The 17,192-nt window shown below is 47.1% G+C and overlaps 1 non-coding gene across 1 annotated transcript; it reads left to right on the top strand.

Annotated features, from left to right (window-relative positions):
• Positions 1-273: 273 nt before the first annotated feature.
• Positions 274-346, top strand: TRNAE-UUC (transfer RNA glutamic acid (anticodon UUC)). The gene has a single exon. It is a non-coding gene; the product is annotated as a tRNA-Glu (tRNA).
• The last annotated feature ends 16,846 nt before the right edge of the window (positions 347-17,192 follow it).

The following is a 17,192-nucleotide window of genomic DNA, read 5'->3' as shown; positions in this document are numbered from 1 at the left end:
GGATTTGGTAGCCATGGGATGCCCCCAGTCACTCGAATTCACTGTGTCAAAGGAAATCAAGTCCTCGGGAACTTTGTAATTTTAATTTTTTTATTGTGGCAAAATATACATGCCATAAAATTTATCACTTTAATCATTGTAAGTGCATATTTCAGTAGCATTAAATATATTCACATTGATGTGCAACCATCCCCACTATTCATCTCCAGAACTTTTTTCATTAGCTCGTATTGAAATTCTGTACCCATTAAAATTAACTTCTCATTTTGGGGTGCCTGGCTGGCCCAGTTGGTAGAGCATGTGACTTTCAATCTCAGGGTTGTGAGTTCAAGCCCCACATTGGGTGTAGAGATTACTTAAAACAAAACAAAACAAAACAAAACAAAAAACAAAACTTCTCCAATCCTTCTTTCCTGCAGCCCCTCATAGCCTCTGTTTTAGATTCTGTCTCTATGAATTTGACTGTTTTAGGTACCTCCTGTAATCATGTAATAATTGTCCTTTTGTGTCTGGCTTATTTCACTTAGCATAGTATTTCAAGGTTCATCCATGTTGTGAGCATGTCCCAGAATTTCCTTCCTTTTTGGGGTACATAATATTCCATTGTATATATATACGGCACATTTTGTTTCTCTGTTCATTTGTTGATGGACGTTTGGGTTGCCACTTTTTGGCTATTGTGAATAATGCTGCTAAGAGGACGGGGGTACAAATATCTGCTCATGTCCCTGCTTTCAGTTCTTTTGAGTATATACCCAGATGTAGAATTGTTGGATCATATGTCAGTGTTATGTGTACATATTTAAGGATCCACCATAGTGTTTTCCACAATGGCTATAGCATTACATATTGTCACCAACAGTGTGCAAGTGTTCCAATCTCTCTACATGCTTGCCAATACTTGTTATTATTATTTTTGTAGTGGCCATCCTGATGGGTATGGAGTGTTATCTCATTGTGATTTTGCTTTGCAATTCCCTACTGATTAGTGCTGTTGAGCCATTTCATGTGTTTATTGGCCATTTGTTTGTCTTCTTTGGAAAAATGGCTATTTGAGTCCTTGGCCCACTTTTCAAAATTGGGTTGTTTGTGTTTTTGTTGTTGTGTATCGACCTTGGGAACTTTTATTTGCATTCCCTTCTCTTCTCCTTAATGAAATGCTGTCACATGTTGATATGTTTGTCAGAGGAGAGAGGTAATTTAAGAAGGTTGGAGGAGTCCGGGAAGAGAGAGCACCAAGGTTCTGTCTCATTGCACAGGATTATGTCCAACCTCCTCAGCGTATGAGGCCCTTCACAGCCTGGCTCCCCCTGCCTGTCCAGTCTGGTTCTCGGCCCCTGACCCACCCAGTGCTCTAGTGCATTTGCTTATGTGCATTTTACAAATGCCTGCAAACCTTTGCAGAACTCAGGCCTTCCCTTCCCTGTGAAGGCTCTCCTCACCCATCTAGTTTGTTCCATTGGCATGCCACTTGTTTATTCGGTCATTAAAGAAAGATGCATTGAGCACATACTTGTTGGCAGGTTACGAAGCATTGTGCCGGAGACTGGGGACTCAACAGCAAATTAAACAGTTTCTGCTCTCAAGGAGCTCACTCATTGTCCAGTGGGGAACTGGGTAAGTGATCTGTCAATTACTTTTCACCCGCAGGAAATACCCAAATGGAAGTCAAGAGGGTGAGAAAGATTATCTTCCTGAGCCGAGAGCTGGGTTAGTACTTACGTGCTGTTGTGAACATTCCCATATTCTGTACATTAAAGTGAGCTTGCATTTGATTATTTTTATTTTTATATCCCTTAACAGAATCATTTGTAAACAGCTATTGCCTCCCGTAATTTACATCCTTTCCTCACAAAGAGGCGTATTCCAATTAGGAGGTGGTTTTTCTCACACTGAGGTATTTGAGGGCCATCTGAAGGTTGCAGTTCAGACTATGTGTATTCAGAAGGCAGGCATGTAGCTGGGTTGCCTGGAGGTTTGTAGGCCTAACCCCCAGGCTTACTGGGTATGTAAGTGTTTGTGTGCACATGAAGCTGAAGAGTTATGGACAATTCATCATCAACCCTGGCCTCATGCCCAGTGTGGCGTAGAGCAGGAGCTCAATACATGCTTCTGGTATTATTGGACTCTATGTATCATGGAGGTTGATGTATCTCATTTACTAGCAGTGCATCCACAGTCTGGGGCAGGAGGGGGTAGAGTAGTTTTAAAGCGGAGTCGCGATAGGGAATTTGATTCAGAAGAAGCACATGGCGAACTATTTGGCTTTGGCTTCTTTGAGAAACAGGTTGCTTATTTGGGCTTTGGTAGTCCTAGAGAAAGGTAAAGCAGGCCCTCTGGAAAAAGTCAAGGCAGAACAGGAAACCAGGGAGAGACTCCCAGAAGAGACCAGACTGCCAGATAGAGGGAGAGATTTGCACTCGAATGCAAGGTTTAACTAAGGAGCAGGGAAGGGACACTTCTGGGGATTACCCAGGAAGAAGAATCAACATAATATGGATTTTGAGGGGTAGCAAATGGAAAAAAAAATAAATAAAAAGGATTTAAGATATTGGTTTTAGGATTTAGAAGGGAGGATTTAATTTGGAAGATAAGGAATTTACTGTTAGATATAGTGACAATTAAGCATTGAATACACGCAGTCTGAATTGCAACTTTCACATGGCCCTCACATATCCCAGTGTGAGGACCACTGCCTCCTAATTGGAATACGCCTCTTTGTGTGGCGAGGACGTGCACTATAGAAGCCCACGACTGGATAGAAATGACTCCGTTTAGGGCAAACCTCTCCTTTTAGCTCAAATCTGTTACTTAAAAGATTATTTATTCACAAGTTTGCAATAGCCCCCACCCCCCCCCCACCGGGCGCTGCTGTCTTGCCATCATCAGTTCACTAGGCAGGATGCGAGGCCCCACATCAAAGAGCACAGGAAGCCATCAGCCCAATGAGCAAGTGATAAATCATCCCTAAATGCATATCGAGCAGGGATTTGTCAGGTCTCTTAAAACTCCTGTTGGGTCTGTTCTTGCTGGTGCCTGAGCCGGGGGCCCTTGTGGGGAGTCGTCAGGAGGCTTGCAGGGCCAACCCCTCCCAGACCGGGCTCAGCATGTATGAGTGTTCAGGGGCAGATGGTCTCGAGGAGTTATGGATGCAGGAAGAGCGCATGTTTCACTGATGCGGTGCCCCCCGCTGCTGGCCCATGGGGAAGGCAGCCCATTGATGTGAGTGCAGGGTGGATGCCTTGCCAGGAATGCCTCCCTGTGTGAGAGTAAATTTCTGCACCTCCTTCGCTCACCCCTGCAGCTTATGGTTGCTCCAGGTCCCTTTCTCCTTCAAAAGCCACTCAACTGTGCCCCAGTGGAGAGAAAAACCTGGATAAAATCCTGGATCTGACATTTTGGGTAAAATACTCAAGTCTCTGCTTTGGTGTTCTTATTTGTAAAAGTGAGAGAATAATACGTCCGCTCAGAGTGTCATTTGGAGGAATAAGCAGGGAAATTTTTAGACAATGCCTGGTACAATATGCTGCCCTCAATGACTGGCACGTAGTAGGTGGTATACAAAGAAAAGAGTAGTATTAACTCACTAATAACGATAGTGATGCCACACAGTCAAGTGTGCAAAAATGTAAAATGAAGTTTTTGGGTTCTTTATATGTAAACTTAATTTCTCCCCTCCCCTTCAATCCCTTCCCCTCCCCTCCGTTCCCCTCCACTCTTTTCCTTTTTTTTTTTTCCTTCCTTTTTTCCTTCATTGAAATTGCCAGATAATGGAAGTTTTAACCTCAATCATTTCAGGGTCTCAGCCCACCCGAATCCTTGGGGAGGAGATCTGGTCACTGGTCCTGGTCCTCTCTTGCCCATCAGCCTTCTGGGCTTCTGTCAGCAAATTTGGAGGCCATATTTTCTCGTCTGACCTGCAAGGCCTTTCCAGGTCTGTCTTTTACTTGGTAATTTTTGCTCTTTTCTTGTACACATGGAAGATCTGGCTGTCCCCCGTGTCATGCTGGGAGCACTGAAGAGATCTTTCAGGCCCGGCTGCCTACAATCCCCACCCAGCCATCCCAGGCCACCGCCTTACCAGCCGATCGGCTTCCCCTGGAAAGCTCTTAAGTCTGTAGAATCACGGTGGGATCTTTATGGTGCCCTTCCCACCAGTGCTTGCCTGGGGGTGTGGTGGGGTATACCCCAGTGTCTAGTGACCTTCAGTTCCCCTTTGCCTGCACACATTTTCTATGTGAACCCCTTAGGACAATAGCTTTCTCCTAAGCTTTTGGAATGCGAAAGTCTTTGCCTTAACCTCAGCTGTGAGTTTCAAATTTAAAACTCCCCAATCAAGAATAGACTTTTCCTTTCTCTCAGCATTTCTGCTGTGCCATCCCTTTCCTGAGGCACTAAGAGCTGGATTCGGAAGTGTTTGCTTGGGGAGAGAGGGGTGGGTAGAGGGAATGAGGGTGTGGCGAGGCATGAGAACTTGGTGAAAATCTCAAAATATTTTTCTACTACATTGCTATTATTATATCCCCCCTCCATACAGTTTCAGCCCCATGGGGCTGAGCTGCAGATGGATTTGCTTCAATGTTGGAGCATTTGAGGATGATCTGTTTTGACCTGTTGTTGGCAAAGTTAAAAAAAAAAAAAATTAAAGCAGCAGATAGTGAAGCCAAGAAGAAAGTCAGACCTAACTCCTGGTCTATAAAGCGTTGGTTTAGTGTGGAGCCAAATGCAGCTCTGGCCTCTTTCTGCTTTTCAGTCTCCCAAAGGTCATGCCACTTTTCTTGATCTGTTTTCCTATTTCCTGTTCCACAGTCCATCACTGGATGCTCTGCTGCCTAGGCAACAGCGTTTGGGGCAGCTCTCAGCCCTCAGTGTTCCTGGAGAGTGTTTCAAGGGCCATGTGTGGAGCATTCTGTGCAATCTGGGCTGTGTTCTCAGTCTCGTAACCGTCGGTGCACAGCCTCGTGCTGACTCAGTGAAGCTGTTCAGACCCACTTCTGTATCTTCTTGGGTATGGGATCTGAGAGGCAAGAGTTATCTATATTTCAAAGATATCATCGTCACCATCATGTTCAGGCGACCGTACTGATGCTGGGGGCATCTCACTGCGTCTCCTTGCCTGTTAAGTGTCTGATCAATCAATGTCTCTTTGAAATGTGCTACGTTGTCAGCTGGACACTGGGGACAGCACTGTTGACTTTTACCTGCCTAGCAACCACAGGAAAAAACAGGGAACAGCATTCACACATCTGCACAGCATTCACCAGCTAACCTAAAACAGGATTTATAGACTAGAACCATGGAAGCAATACCAAAAGGTTCACCACCACCACCACCACCACCACCAGTAATAACAGTAGCAGGCATTCATGGACAGACCTTTTGTGCCCGATACTGTGCTAGACTCTACATGCGTTACCCAGTTTAATTTTCCCGACAAACCTACAAGGCAGGCATAGTTCTCCCACTTTACAAATAAGAGAATGAGTTTAGAGATACTAAACGACTCGTCTCTGGCCACAGGGAGAGCAAGTAGAGTCAGAATTTGAACCCAAATCAGTCTGACCCCAGAGCCCTTGTCCTTTAGGCGAGGATGGAGCCATAATCGCATGCTTGCTGAGCATCTTATTGGCATTGCTGAATTCACTAACATTGGTTCACGCCTAACCTAGTAGGCACACAATCACATTTAAAAGGAAATGATTGATTACTTGTATTAGAAACGAATGCTTTGTATTCTGAAGCATATCCTTTCGCTAAGGTAGTGAAGTAAAGTTACAAAAGAGGCATAGGGTCTTCCCTTTCAGTGTCCCATGGACCGTCAGTTCTCCCTCGAGCCCACCCACATATCTCCACGCCACCTTCACTTCCTGCTTGAGCTCATCAGCATCTTGCATCTGTATACAGAAACATCTTCCCCACTTGTCTCCCCGATGCTTGTCCTGCTTTCCTCGAATCCATGCTCTACACAGCAGCCAATGAATCTTTCTAATCTAGCAATCTGCTCACATCCCCCCATGCACTTAGAGCAGAGTTTGACTATTTCAGAGGGCCTTTCAGGCCCCTGATGACCCAGTGCCTCCTGCTTCTAGGGCCTCATTTCTCTCCACTCTCCAGTTCCTGGCTTTGCACCTTGAGCACACCATCTTTTGCCTACCTGCGGGCCTTTGCATGTGCTGTTCCCTCTACCCCAAACACTGCTCTCCTGTGTCATTTACCTGGCCAACTTCTGCTTATCCTCCACTGCTCAGTTTGTATGGCATCTCTCTGGGTAGCCTCCCCGGACCACAGAGCCTGCTCCCACAGGGTCCCCCGCTTCCTGAATCAGAGCGTGAAGCACCCCATCATATCACCCTGTGTCACCCTCCTTCCCCACCAGACAGAAGCTCCATCCAGCATTAGCCACAGTGGCCAGCTCCAGGCTTGGCATCTAGACAGCACTTAATAAACATCTGGTGAATAAATGGAGAGTTATATTTAATCTATTTCTTATAGCCATTCTTGGATCAGAACAGCTTCCTGAAACCTTGAGCTTGGGAACGTTATTATACTTAGGGGCAACATTTTCAAGGCAACAAATTAGAAACGGCTTCAAAAGTCCTTGATGTAGTCTTTCAGGAAATGGGGGAGGCCCTTGTCAGATTGTCTGGGAATCTAAACATCTTCAGATTTAAAAAGGTGCAAGCTCAAAACGTCATTTTAGAGCACAGACCCAAGGACTCTTATAAGTTCTCTGTTTTATTACATTGGGTTGTCACTAACATTGGACACAGGAAAATCACGTTTTAACCTGATGAATGAATGGCCTCATTATGCCATTTCCCCAGTGTTAAAGGGTAGAACTACATCTCATTGTCTCTGGCTCATCCTGCCCATCCCACTCCGGACTGAAGCCCCTGAAAACGTCTGCTCTGGCTTTTCCTTTACAGAGGAACTGTCAGGGCCTAGAAGAGGCCCTGCTTTGCAGACTCTCTCTCCTGCAGGGGAGGGACCAGATGGGGCTATTGACAACAACAGGGAGCTGAGAGTTCTAGCCTCTTGGCTGTCATCCTTACTGTCATCTAGTTCCTCACTGGATTTTTATATAAACTCATGCTCTCCATGCTTCCCCCCCCCCCCCCGCACACCCCTGGCTCTTGCCCTATTGATTATATTTAGCAGCTTGGGTTCCCCAGGCTTCGATATTCGCACGCATCTGGCAAGGCTTTCCCCAGCAAAGGACAAAACTCAGTTCTGGGGCTGCAGTTTGTTGTAAAGGCCACGGTTAGACCCCTCCCCACAGACCCTGCCTGCTGCCCACATAGCCTGCCCTCGCTGCCTCCCCTCCCTCTCCCACTCTTTCGCTCTTGGAGCCCTGGGAACCATGGCCCGTGCCAGAGCAGAGGGTGAGCAGACAGACCCGGGCTGTGTTTGGTGGGGGGAGGGTTCCTTTAGTGCCATCTGCCATCTCCGCAGAGGTCATTGGGATAAACCGACTTGCTGAGCAAAATGGTTAACAACTCATGAATAAAACTCTAAAAAATTCCAAAAAGGATATGGGTACAACTTTTCTGAGGCTGCACCTCTCCTGGGCCTTTCATCCCTCGCCCTTCCTCAGGCTCACCAAACACGCGCCGTCCGAACCTGCACTTTCCTTGGGTGCCGGTAGGGGGCAGCTGCCATCAGGCCCGGGGATATTTTTTTCTTTTCTCTTTTAACATTTTTTTGTGTGTGTGGGTATGAAGTATCACATAGCAACAGAAAAATGCACAAGGCGTACATTTACAGAAGCAAACACCCGTGTAGCCACCTTTCTCAGGTCAAGAGTTAGGATATTGCCAGTATCTTACATAACAACCCCCCAACCCTTCCCACCCCATTATAATTCCTTCCTTCCCCGAGAATTATCCCCGCTATACAAACATCCGGTAATACTTTCCTTGCTTTATGTTAACGTTTACCACGTGCAAATGCATCCCAAAGCAATAGGGGGTAGTGTTGGATGTTCCTGGTATTTTGATGATTTTGAACATTATATAAGTGGAATCATACTATGTGTATTCTTCTGTCTTTTGCATTTTTTTTGCTCAAGATTATGTTTACTCATTTTCAGTGCTGTATAATAACAATAGCAATGGTACTGATGCCTTTACCATAACTTATTCATCTATTCTACCCCTGATGGACATTTGGGTTGTTTCGGGTTTGGGGTAATCTTGAACGACACTACTATGAGCATTCTAGTGTGTGTATCGTGGCACGCCTAGGTGTGCATTTCCACAGGGTCCATACCTCAGAGTGTAATTGCAAAGTCAAAGGAAGTGGATATTTTCAACTTTACTAGATAGCGGACAGGTTTCCAAAGAGGGTGTTCCGATTTGCAGGCTCCTCAGCGAAGTATAAGAGATACTGATCCTCCACATATTCGCCAATACTTGGTCTTGTCAGACTTTTTAGTTTTTGAGGCTAATGTCTTTTCATCAGTGTTTGGCCAATGAGTGGCAAGGGCACCCTTCTTAATGGCTGCCGTATGGTTCCCGAAGCAAGAAGGGGCTTCTAGACCTTTCCCTCATACACAGATGGCGGAGTGGCATAGTGGGATGCTCATCTGTATTAAACACAGGCAGTAGGTGGCTCCTCAGAGAGAAGAGATACTTTCTTTCCTGGCTGATTTTCTCTCCTCTTTTGGAATGCACCATCAGTGCTAACAATGGCAATTAGGCTGTCCGTGCCATCTGGATGGCTGGCGCTGCCGTGGGAAGGACATCTGCTCGCAGCTGCAGAAAGAAAGATGCACCAGAACTAGGCACGACCCAGGCACTGCTCCCTTGTGTGGACCTGCTGCCTCAGGCCAGTTCCATACAAAACAAAAATGCTTCCTCACTCGTTTTATTTACTCAAGAGGAACCACCCAGTGGTCACTGTGGGAGTTCCTAAAAAAAAGAAGAAGAAGAAGAAAAAAAGGAGCTGGTAATTATTCTTGGTTAACAGACCCAATCAGTCCTGCTTTTCATCAGGTTTTGATTGCTTCCATTTCAGCATTGGTCGCTTTCACTGCTCTTGTCTGAACCTTGAATATGACATGGGGATAGTATAACCTCTTTCCCTGTTGTGGCGAGGGCACAACGACATGGATATCTCTTTTGAAAATGATCAAGGTATTTATTTGCTTGAGTCTAGAGTCAGATTCCTGGATGAGGGCCTTGCTGTAGAGGCATGAGGGGGAATTGTAATTTTAGATAAAGTTTCTCCTTTAAGACCAGACCCTCCGAGGATGATAACAGTGGGAGGAGTCTCCTCGTGGGCAGAAGGGTAAGACTGGACTCTGTCCTCTTGCTTAGTTTATCTAACTAGGGGGGGAGGGGGTGCATTTCACAAGTCTTTAGGGGATTTTGTGAGTAATAGAAAAATAGGAGGGGGGCCTGGGTGGCTCAGTTGGTTAAGCGTCTGACTTGATTTCAGCTCGGGTCATGATCTCAGGGTCATGAGATTGAGCCCTGCCTTGGGCTCCATGCCCAGCGTGCAGTTGGCTTAAGATTCTCTCTCTCCTTTTGCCCTTCCCCTGGCTCATGCTTTCTCTCTCACATAAATAAATAAATAAAATCTAAAAAAACAAAACAAAACAAAAAAACAAAAAACAGGCAGAAATGGAGAAAAAACCCAGCACCACCAACTAGGTGATCTTGTTCCAAGGCATGGCTTACTCATCCTCACTCTCAGCTCCTGCTGTCTCCCTGTTTAGCTCCTGTCTGTCCTGAGAGTGGCAGAGACTGTGTCTAAGCCTCAGTCCCATCCGAAAGCCCTGTGAGGAGCCCCCCATAGGGCTCTCTGCCTTTACACCTGTTGTCCAGCATAGTGAATAAGAATGCCATTTTTTATTCTCAAAAACATCCCATTTTAGATAATAAATGATAGATTTGTCCTAGGACCACCTGACAAGTAAGTTCTGGTTTCTTCTAGGAGAATCTGCTTCTACCTACCTTCAGGATAGATGCCACTCCCTACCCACAGGCATGGTCCTGGGTACAGGAGGCTTTATTGTACGGCCCTCTGACCACACTGCCCAATCCAATTTCCAGCTCCGCTCCTGATTAGCTGCATAATTGGAGGGCAAGTTACTGCCTTTGCCTTTGCCTGAGTTTTCTCAAGTGTCGAATGGAAATAATGATAACATGCCTGGAGTGTAGGAAGTCGCCAGTACATTTTAGCCAACGCTGTAGGACAGGGGTCAGAAACTGGCAGCCTGCAGATGGAGCCCAGCCTGCGAACACTTCCGTTTGGCTAGCACGGTGTTTTCCAAGTTCCAAAGCTGCAAGCCTCAAGAAGGAGTGCCCCCTCCAGTAGGTCAAAGGCATCACCTGATTCATGCCTTGATCACATGTTACCCTCCTGGCATCTGAGTGTGCAACCCCTCTTCAGGCCTGGGCATGACAGACATACCAGGCCATCCTAGGTCTGGACCATGAGACAGAGACGGGGTGTTACTCTATGTGCATGTCCTCTCCCTTCCACCTTCTTCTCTGAGTTAGACTCCAGCCAGGCTCAAGTTCACATGAGAAGGAGCTGCACTCTTGGAAAACCTGTCTCCTTTTGCCAGAGGTGTTTCTCCCCATCTCCATGTTGGGTAGAAAAGTGCTTCTCAAACCATGCTGTGCATACACATCGCTGAGAATCTCTTTGAACATACAGATCTGGTTCAGGAGATCTGGGGTGGGGCCCCAGATTGTGCATTTCTAACGAGCCCTCAGGCGATCCTGATGCTGCTTGCTCAGGATTTAGGGAATGGTGGCATCTCTGGAAAGTGTTTCTACTTGAGGCTCAGAGTGGGGCCTCTTCCCAGCATAGACCAAACACTTCCTGTGAGCACTTTCTTGCCAGTGGGCACTGCCCCCCACCCCCACATCCAATAACCAGGAATGAACGACGCCCAGGAAAATACACATCTGTCTCTGTGGAGGTTGAAACCTAGTGGGAAGACACTGACGCCCCCTTGAGGGTAAGCCCAGCCTCAGAGAATTTCTGACCTTTTTGCCCTCCATTCATTATGCAGAGGTGAGCTTTCATCTGATCACATTTTCTGTTATGAGTGGACTAGGAACTTGCTACTGTTTCCTCTCAAATAGAATGGTTCTCCAAGCCTGGTTCTGGGACCAGCAGCATCAGCATCACTGCGAATTTGTTAGCATTGCAAGTGTGAGCCGCACCCCCCCCCCCGACCTCCTGAATCAGAAACTCTGGGAGCTGTGTCTAGCAATCACGTTTAACAGGCCCTCCAGGTAATTGCCATGTAGGCTCTAGTTTGAGAACCAATGTTAAGATGTCCAGTTGCTGAGAAGAGTTTCCAGAGGAGAAGGCCCTGGATCCTGGCTGCCTTTGGAGGCTGCCCAAGTTCCTGGGGCACGTTGTTCCATGGATGATTTTCAGCTGTGAGTCAGAGAGATGATTCCAAGAAGGGGGTTTGAAGGATGGCCACTTCAGGTGAAAGAAAGCAGGAGCAAATGATCCATCTTTTGGGGGTAATTGTTTGACTTTATGCAAATATTCTAAGCAATAAAACCAGCCAGTGATGTACAGGAAATATGTGCCCCCCACGCCGAGTGGTCTAAATAGATTGTTACCAGGGATTGGGCTTTGGAACCCCTATTACAGAAAGCCTTTAATGGCGTGATACCACACTGGCTAAATGAAATGCATACGGGGACATTATGGGAGTTTTCAACAGCATTTTATTTTGCATAATATAGTTTTTTTTCCCAGACCAGAAATGGTATATTAAAAAGTCAGCGGGTATGTAGCTTGTTTTAAAATTATTATTACTTGACTCTGGCTTTGCAGACCTTTATTTTCTTCCTCCTGCTGTTATTGCACAGAAATGCAGAATATTCTATCCAAAGGGATCCTAGAGATTAATGAGTCTACTCCCTGCAACTTTACAGGTGAGGAACTGGTGTCCAGAGATGTGAGGTGACTTGCCTTGAGTGAGGGCCTGAATCTCAGACCCCGGGATTCCCAGTGATTTCTTTCAGGAATCCCAGGTCAGGTAAGGGACCTGGGAAGAGGGCCTTGTGCATTCTCCTATTGTAGACCGGATTGGGGGAGCGCGGGGCGCAGTGATGTCATTCACACGTGTGCACAAGTGTCGATGCATCAGCCAGCGTGCATGTAGTTCAGTCAGAAGTATCTCCCGTTCACACTGAGGCTTAAAATAACTGAGGCTGGGGTAAGCTGCAGCCATCACCCCTGCAGCCCAGGTATGCGTCACATGTGTGGTTGTAGGGAACAACACGCCTTCTCCTAGGGCTGGCTTCACTGGCTGTGGAGTAGCACGGCAACCTCTGTTTATAGGGACCCTGTGCTTGCTTTAAAGCTCTGTTGTTCCTGTCTTGAAAGTCTCGATACTTCTTGAAGAAGGGGACCTGCATCTTTATTTTGCACTGGGCTTTGGGAATTATGTAGCTTTTCTCCATATCTCCCATCCCCTCTCCCATACATCCTTCAGAACTCAGGTTCTCCAAAAAGCCTTCTCTGATTCCCCCAAGTGTGTTATGTGTCATAATCTTAGTCATTTTAATGCCTTGCTTTCTTTCTGTAGGCCAACCCTGTGAGGTAAATACTGTCATTGTCATCATACCCACTTAACAGATGAGGGAGAGATGAACTGGCTCCAGGTCACATGGCCAGGAATTGGGGTTAGAAGACAGGTCTGCTGGACTCCAGAGAAGAGAGACTTAACCTCCATGCTCTTTGACCTCCTGGTATTGTCTGTCACGTGCTAACACTCTTTGCTGTTTCCTTGTTTCTTCTCGTTGACTGTAGGGGAGAGACCGTGTCCTTTATGGCAGAGACCGTGCCCTTTACTGAGTCTCGGCCTGCACCACGCCTGGCTCAGACAGGGTGCTGAATGAATATTTATGTAATAAAGAGCATTTGGCTAAATTTAACATGTGTTTAGCCATATCAGAACTTCCAGCAAACTGAAGTTAGGCTTCCAGGTTTGTGTTTAAATTTCTCCTGTGAGTGAGGCTGCACAGTATGGTTGGTGGGGGCTTAGAGATACCTTGTATTTGACTTCATGAATTATTTATGGAATTAACACTGGGAATGATCATTAATTTGTGGATGGAGAGAAGCAGCTCTGTGGCTTGCTGCCCATGCTTTTCTGGCAGGGATAAATTGCCTTCGCATGGGCTGCTAGGGAGGTAGGGGGAAGACTTGGCTCCTGGTTTCCAGGGGAGACAAAGCACTTCAGTCCCCTCTTCCCTTCTCTTTCCCCCAGCGGAAAAATCTGGGAAGCGCAAGTTACACAGACAGGCACAGACTCCTGGCAGTGAGCCAGCTCAGCTTTCCTCAACACATAGGCAACGCACTGTTTCTAAAGCACCACCCGTGTGTGCACGCATATGCTAAGTATGGGGATACAACCAAGACGCAATGTAAATAGTTACATTATCAGGTGATTAGTGGCAAGAAATGCATGTTCTCAACGCTGTGGGGAAGTTCTGGGAGGTGGTTCCTGCCTTAGCCATCTTCCAGGGCAAAAATGAGTTAGTTTAGCTGGAGATGGGGTAGAAGTGTAGAGGGGCAGGCTTTCCAACTGGGGAGTAAGCCTGCAAAGGGTTGGAGAGAGACCTGTAAATAGTAGAAATGGCTGGCGTAGGAAGAGGGGCCCTCCAGGGTGACTTGTGGGGGCTCAGGCAGAGGCTGGGAAGTGGATGTTGGTTGTGCCAGTGGCTTGGGTTTTGGCCTGGGGCTAGCCATGTTGGTGGTAGATGGAGCCAGCCATGTCGGTGGCCCGTTGTACCTCCTGAGCCATCACCATTGGGGTAGCTCTGCAGGGAGCAAGGTCTTCACGCTTCAGGTGTGTACCGGTTTTGTGGGCTCCTGGGTCCCCAAGGTGGGGGGGGGAAAGGCGGTTGGGGAGGCATGCCTGCCCAGACGGGGAGAGTAGGAGGAACTGTTGCTGAGTTCAGCAAGTTTGCTTTTGGAGACCTACTGTATATTAGCAATCTCGTTCCTATTTTCTTCAAAGCATCATGAGGAAATCTAACTGAGGCTGGGTTCAGCAGCCCTCGCTTTTGAGCCATAAAGTACAAATGATCACAGTTTGCTTTGATGCTTTTGGAATTCCCCTACTAGTCGCTGTGGTTTCTTGCCATTTACTAGCTGGAAAATCGCCTGCGTGCACACGCTCTGCCTCTGGAATGAGCCCTTGCCTCTCCAAGCTTGTCTCAACGTGTTATTTATCCTGCACTACTTCTTTGGGCTCGACCAGTGCTCTGGGCTCCCGGGGCTGCCACGACCACACTTAGGGGTCCAACCCTGCTGCCCCAGCCTTGACGGGAGTAAAGATTGTTCTCGACTCCATTTATTTACAGGTAGAAAAGAATCAGCCCTGCAGGGTGAAGGCGAAGGCGAGGCACTCCAGATAAGTGTTTTTTTCCCCCATCTGTATTACTTATTTATTAAAGCCAGTGAGGCATAACTAAGGGAAGAGAAAGGAACCGAGGAAACAGAGAATACAATGGCCCCTCAGATTTTAATGGGAGAGATGTCTGGAAGTGGTTCCTAAATTATTAAATAAATCGATTTGATTCTTGAAGCCGGCCTCCAAGGTATATTTGTCAGTTTCATTATCATTGGCTTCAAGGGGAGGAGGAATCACTCATGGAGAAAGTTTTATTATTTTTGCCCCCTCTGTTTTATTTTGAAGGCTGCGATTCATGGCCCCTGTCTAATTAAACACTAGCTTCTTTACGTGGCAGGAGCAGCGTACTTTCCATTTTGATTTTGGCTTCCGTTCTTGATCCATTTGGTCTCCCAGGCCCGTAGATGTGTGACGAGATCAGGTCAGCTGTAGGGCATGTGCACTTTGGAGAAGCTTGATCCCATTTCAATTACAGGACCTTTTGGTCACAGATGAGCTCCATGGTAATTTGTCTGCACACACATGCATCCTGTCACTTAGCTATTTGCCTAACAGAATCTGCTGAGTGTTAGAATAATAGGTTGTGCCATCCCAAATGCCAAGAATAACACCTTACTACATTTTAGAGAAGTCAGTGATTTTATTTTGGGGTCTTGGTGGTGACTGCAGTGGTGTTTGCCTGTTTCTCCTCCTAAAGTCATCTGCCTCCAGCCCAATGGTAAAAAAATGCCTGAACATCTAAATTCTTTTTCTTAAATATCCTCCCGAGGAAAGCAGGCCAAGCACCAGGGTGCAAAAAATTTAAACCATAAATAACAAGCCGAAAGGAAATAAAAGAAATGACACCAGAATAAACTAAGCTATTAACTGAAAGCTTTACATCTCTGTCCTCCTTTGGCCTGAAAAATCTAAGGGAAGGTGGTTAAGTATTTATTTTGCAAAGAATGTCATTATAATCGGCAGCAATTAAAAATGGATGAAGGAAACATTGCCCCATGATTTCTGGGGGTATGATAGGCACTGCTGCATGAAACAGTTTGGGGAACATGGTTCCCGCTCCGCCCCTCGGGACAAGTGTGCTAAAGGACAGATCTGGGTCCTTTGGGAGGCATCACTGCTGTCTGCGTCTGGGGTGGAGGGCAGGGATGGGAGAAGGGAAGTGAGCAAAGTAATGGGTAGTGACTGAACGCTTCCCAAGACAGATGAGTGCTCCTCCTTGGATCCGCTGCATGATTGCGTCTTTCAAGTTGTTACACCTGGTGTAAAGAACTCTATTCACACCAGCAAACCTGTCCGGTTTCCAGTTATTGGTGTGCATTTCAACTTCCTAGATGCTCCCCGACCTTGGGGGTGGAAAGAAGGTGTGTGCATGTTGGCAACACAGAACACTGAAGGTGAAGGCACTGAAGGTGAAGGTATGGGGTGCCTGGGACGCAGGAGAGAAGACGGTCGTCCTTCTCCCCAGTTTGCCCAGGCAGCCAGGCTGACACCTGCAGAATCACCTTCAACCACTTCGAGGCCCAGGGTGTCCTTGTGATCTCAACTCTGCTTTGCCAGGGGAGCCGGTCCTTCTTTGGCTGCTGGGACTGAGGAGAGCCCCAGAGCGTGTGTGTGTGTGTGTGTGTGTGTGTGTGTGTGTGAGAGAGAGAGAGAGAGAGAGAGAGAGAGAGAGAGAATGTCTGGGAGGTGCAGACCAGCCAGCCCACCAAGCGGGGGGGTAGATCTGGGCTCAGTGTAAGATCTAGGGAGGGCTGTTTTTTCTGTACAGCTGAAAGGGAGTTCGGTGAGAAAAGCAAGGTGCAGGAAAGTGTGTATTAGATCTCAGTTTTGTAGAACATACCATGAGAAGCCACTCAAAGTCTGTATATGAAGGACTGGACTGTACTATATAAGTAGCGAGGAAAATCTAGGACACATGCTGTGTTCTTAAAATGTGTTACGGGGTGGGGGTGTGAGAATGGGGAGCTGCTGATACTGATACAGGGTGGGGTACAGCATTCGTGATAATGGCATTGATCGTATGACCCCCATTTACGCAAAACTAATATTTGTGTATGTATTAAAGTTTAACTGCTTTTCTCTACTCCGCTCATCTTTCCTCCAAAAGTGCTTTCTCTGAAAAATCTCCCAATGCCAGGTACCAAGTGCTCACAGTTTTATGTGGGCTCTTTTTCTGCAGCATTTAGGGTCACTGCTTTGCTGCAGCATTTTATGGCGTGAGCCAAGAAAGAGCAGAGCCGCTTTGCCTCAGGGAAAAGCCGTTATTAACTGCTCTTGTCCACCCTCCCCTTTGTCCTGATAGGGCCAGGGGTGGGGAAAAAAGCTTTCTCAAAAAGCCCGATTCCTCTTGAATGGATGTGGTGCCCTCTGGCAGACAGACGGGGTCTATAGCAAGACCTCAGGAGACCCCAGCTGGGCTTGTCTGGCCTCCAGGGGCTGTGTGGGCTGCTCCCATCACCCCCCAGGGAGGGCACAGACTTTCTGGAAAGCAGAGCTAGGATCTGGAGATGGAAATGACAGGGCAGCAGTTTTGAGCTCAACACTTATGAAGGAGGGGGCTTTCTAACCACCTGAGCTGACACTCGGCTGGGCCACTTTGTGGGAGGAGGAGGGGTCTCATTGTTGTGGGGGGGTTCAGGATCTGGTGGCCCTGGGTCAGGATTCCTGCACTGTGTGGCCCTGGATTATAAGATCTCTAGGGGTATGTTGTCTGACATAGTAGCCAGCCACATGTGGCCCCTGAGTACTAGAAGTGGGCTTAGTGCAACTGAGGAAATGAATTAATTTTAGT

Source organism: Callorhinus ursinus, unplaced genomic scaffold, assembly GCF_003265705.2.
Source record: "Callorhinus ursinus isolate GAN/ISIS: 27379988/994484 unplaced genomic scaffold, GSC_fseal_2.0 scaffold7, whole genome shotgun sequence".
NCBI classification, from domain to species: domain Eukaryota; kingdom Metazoa; phylum Chordata; class Mammalia; order Carnivora; family Otariidae; genus Callorhinus; species Callorhinus ursinus.
This window is presented reverse-complemented; position numbering and strand designations above follow the sequence as displayed.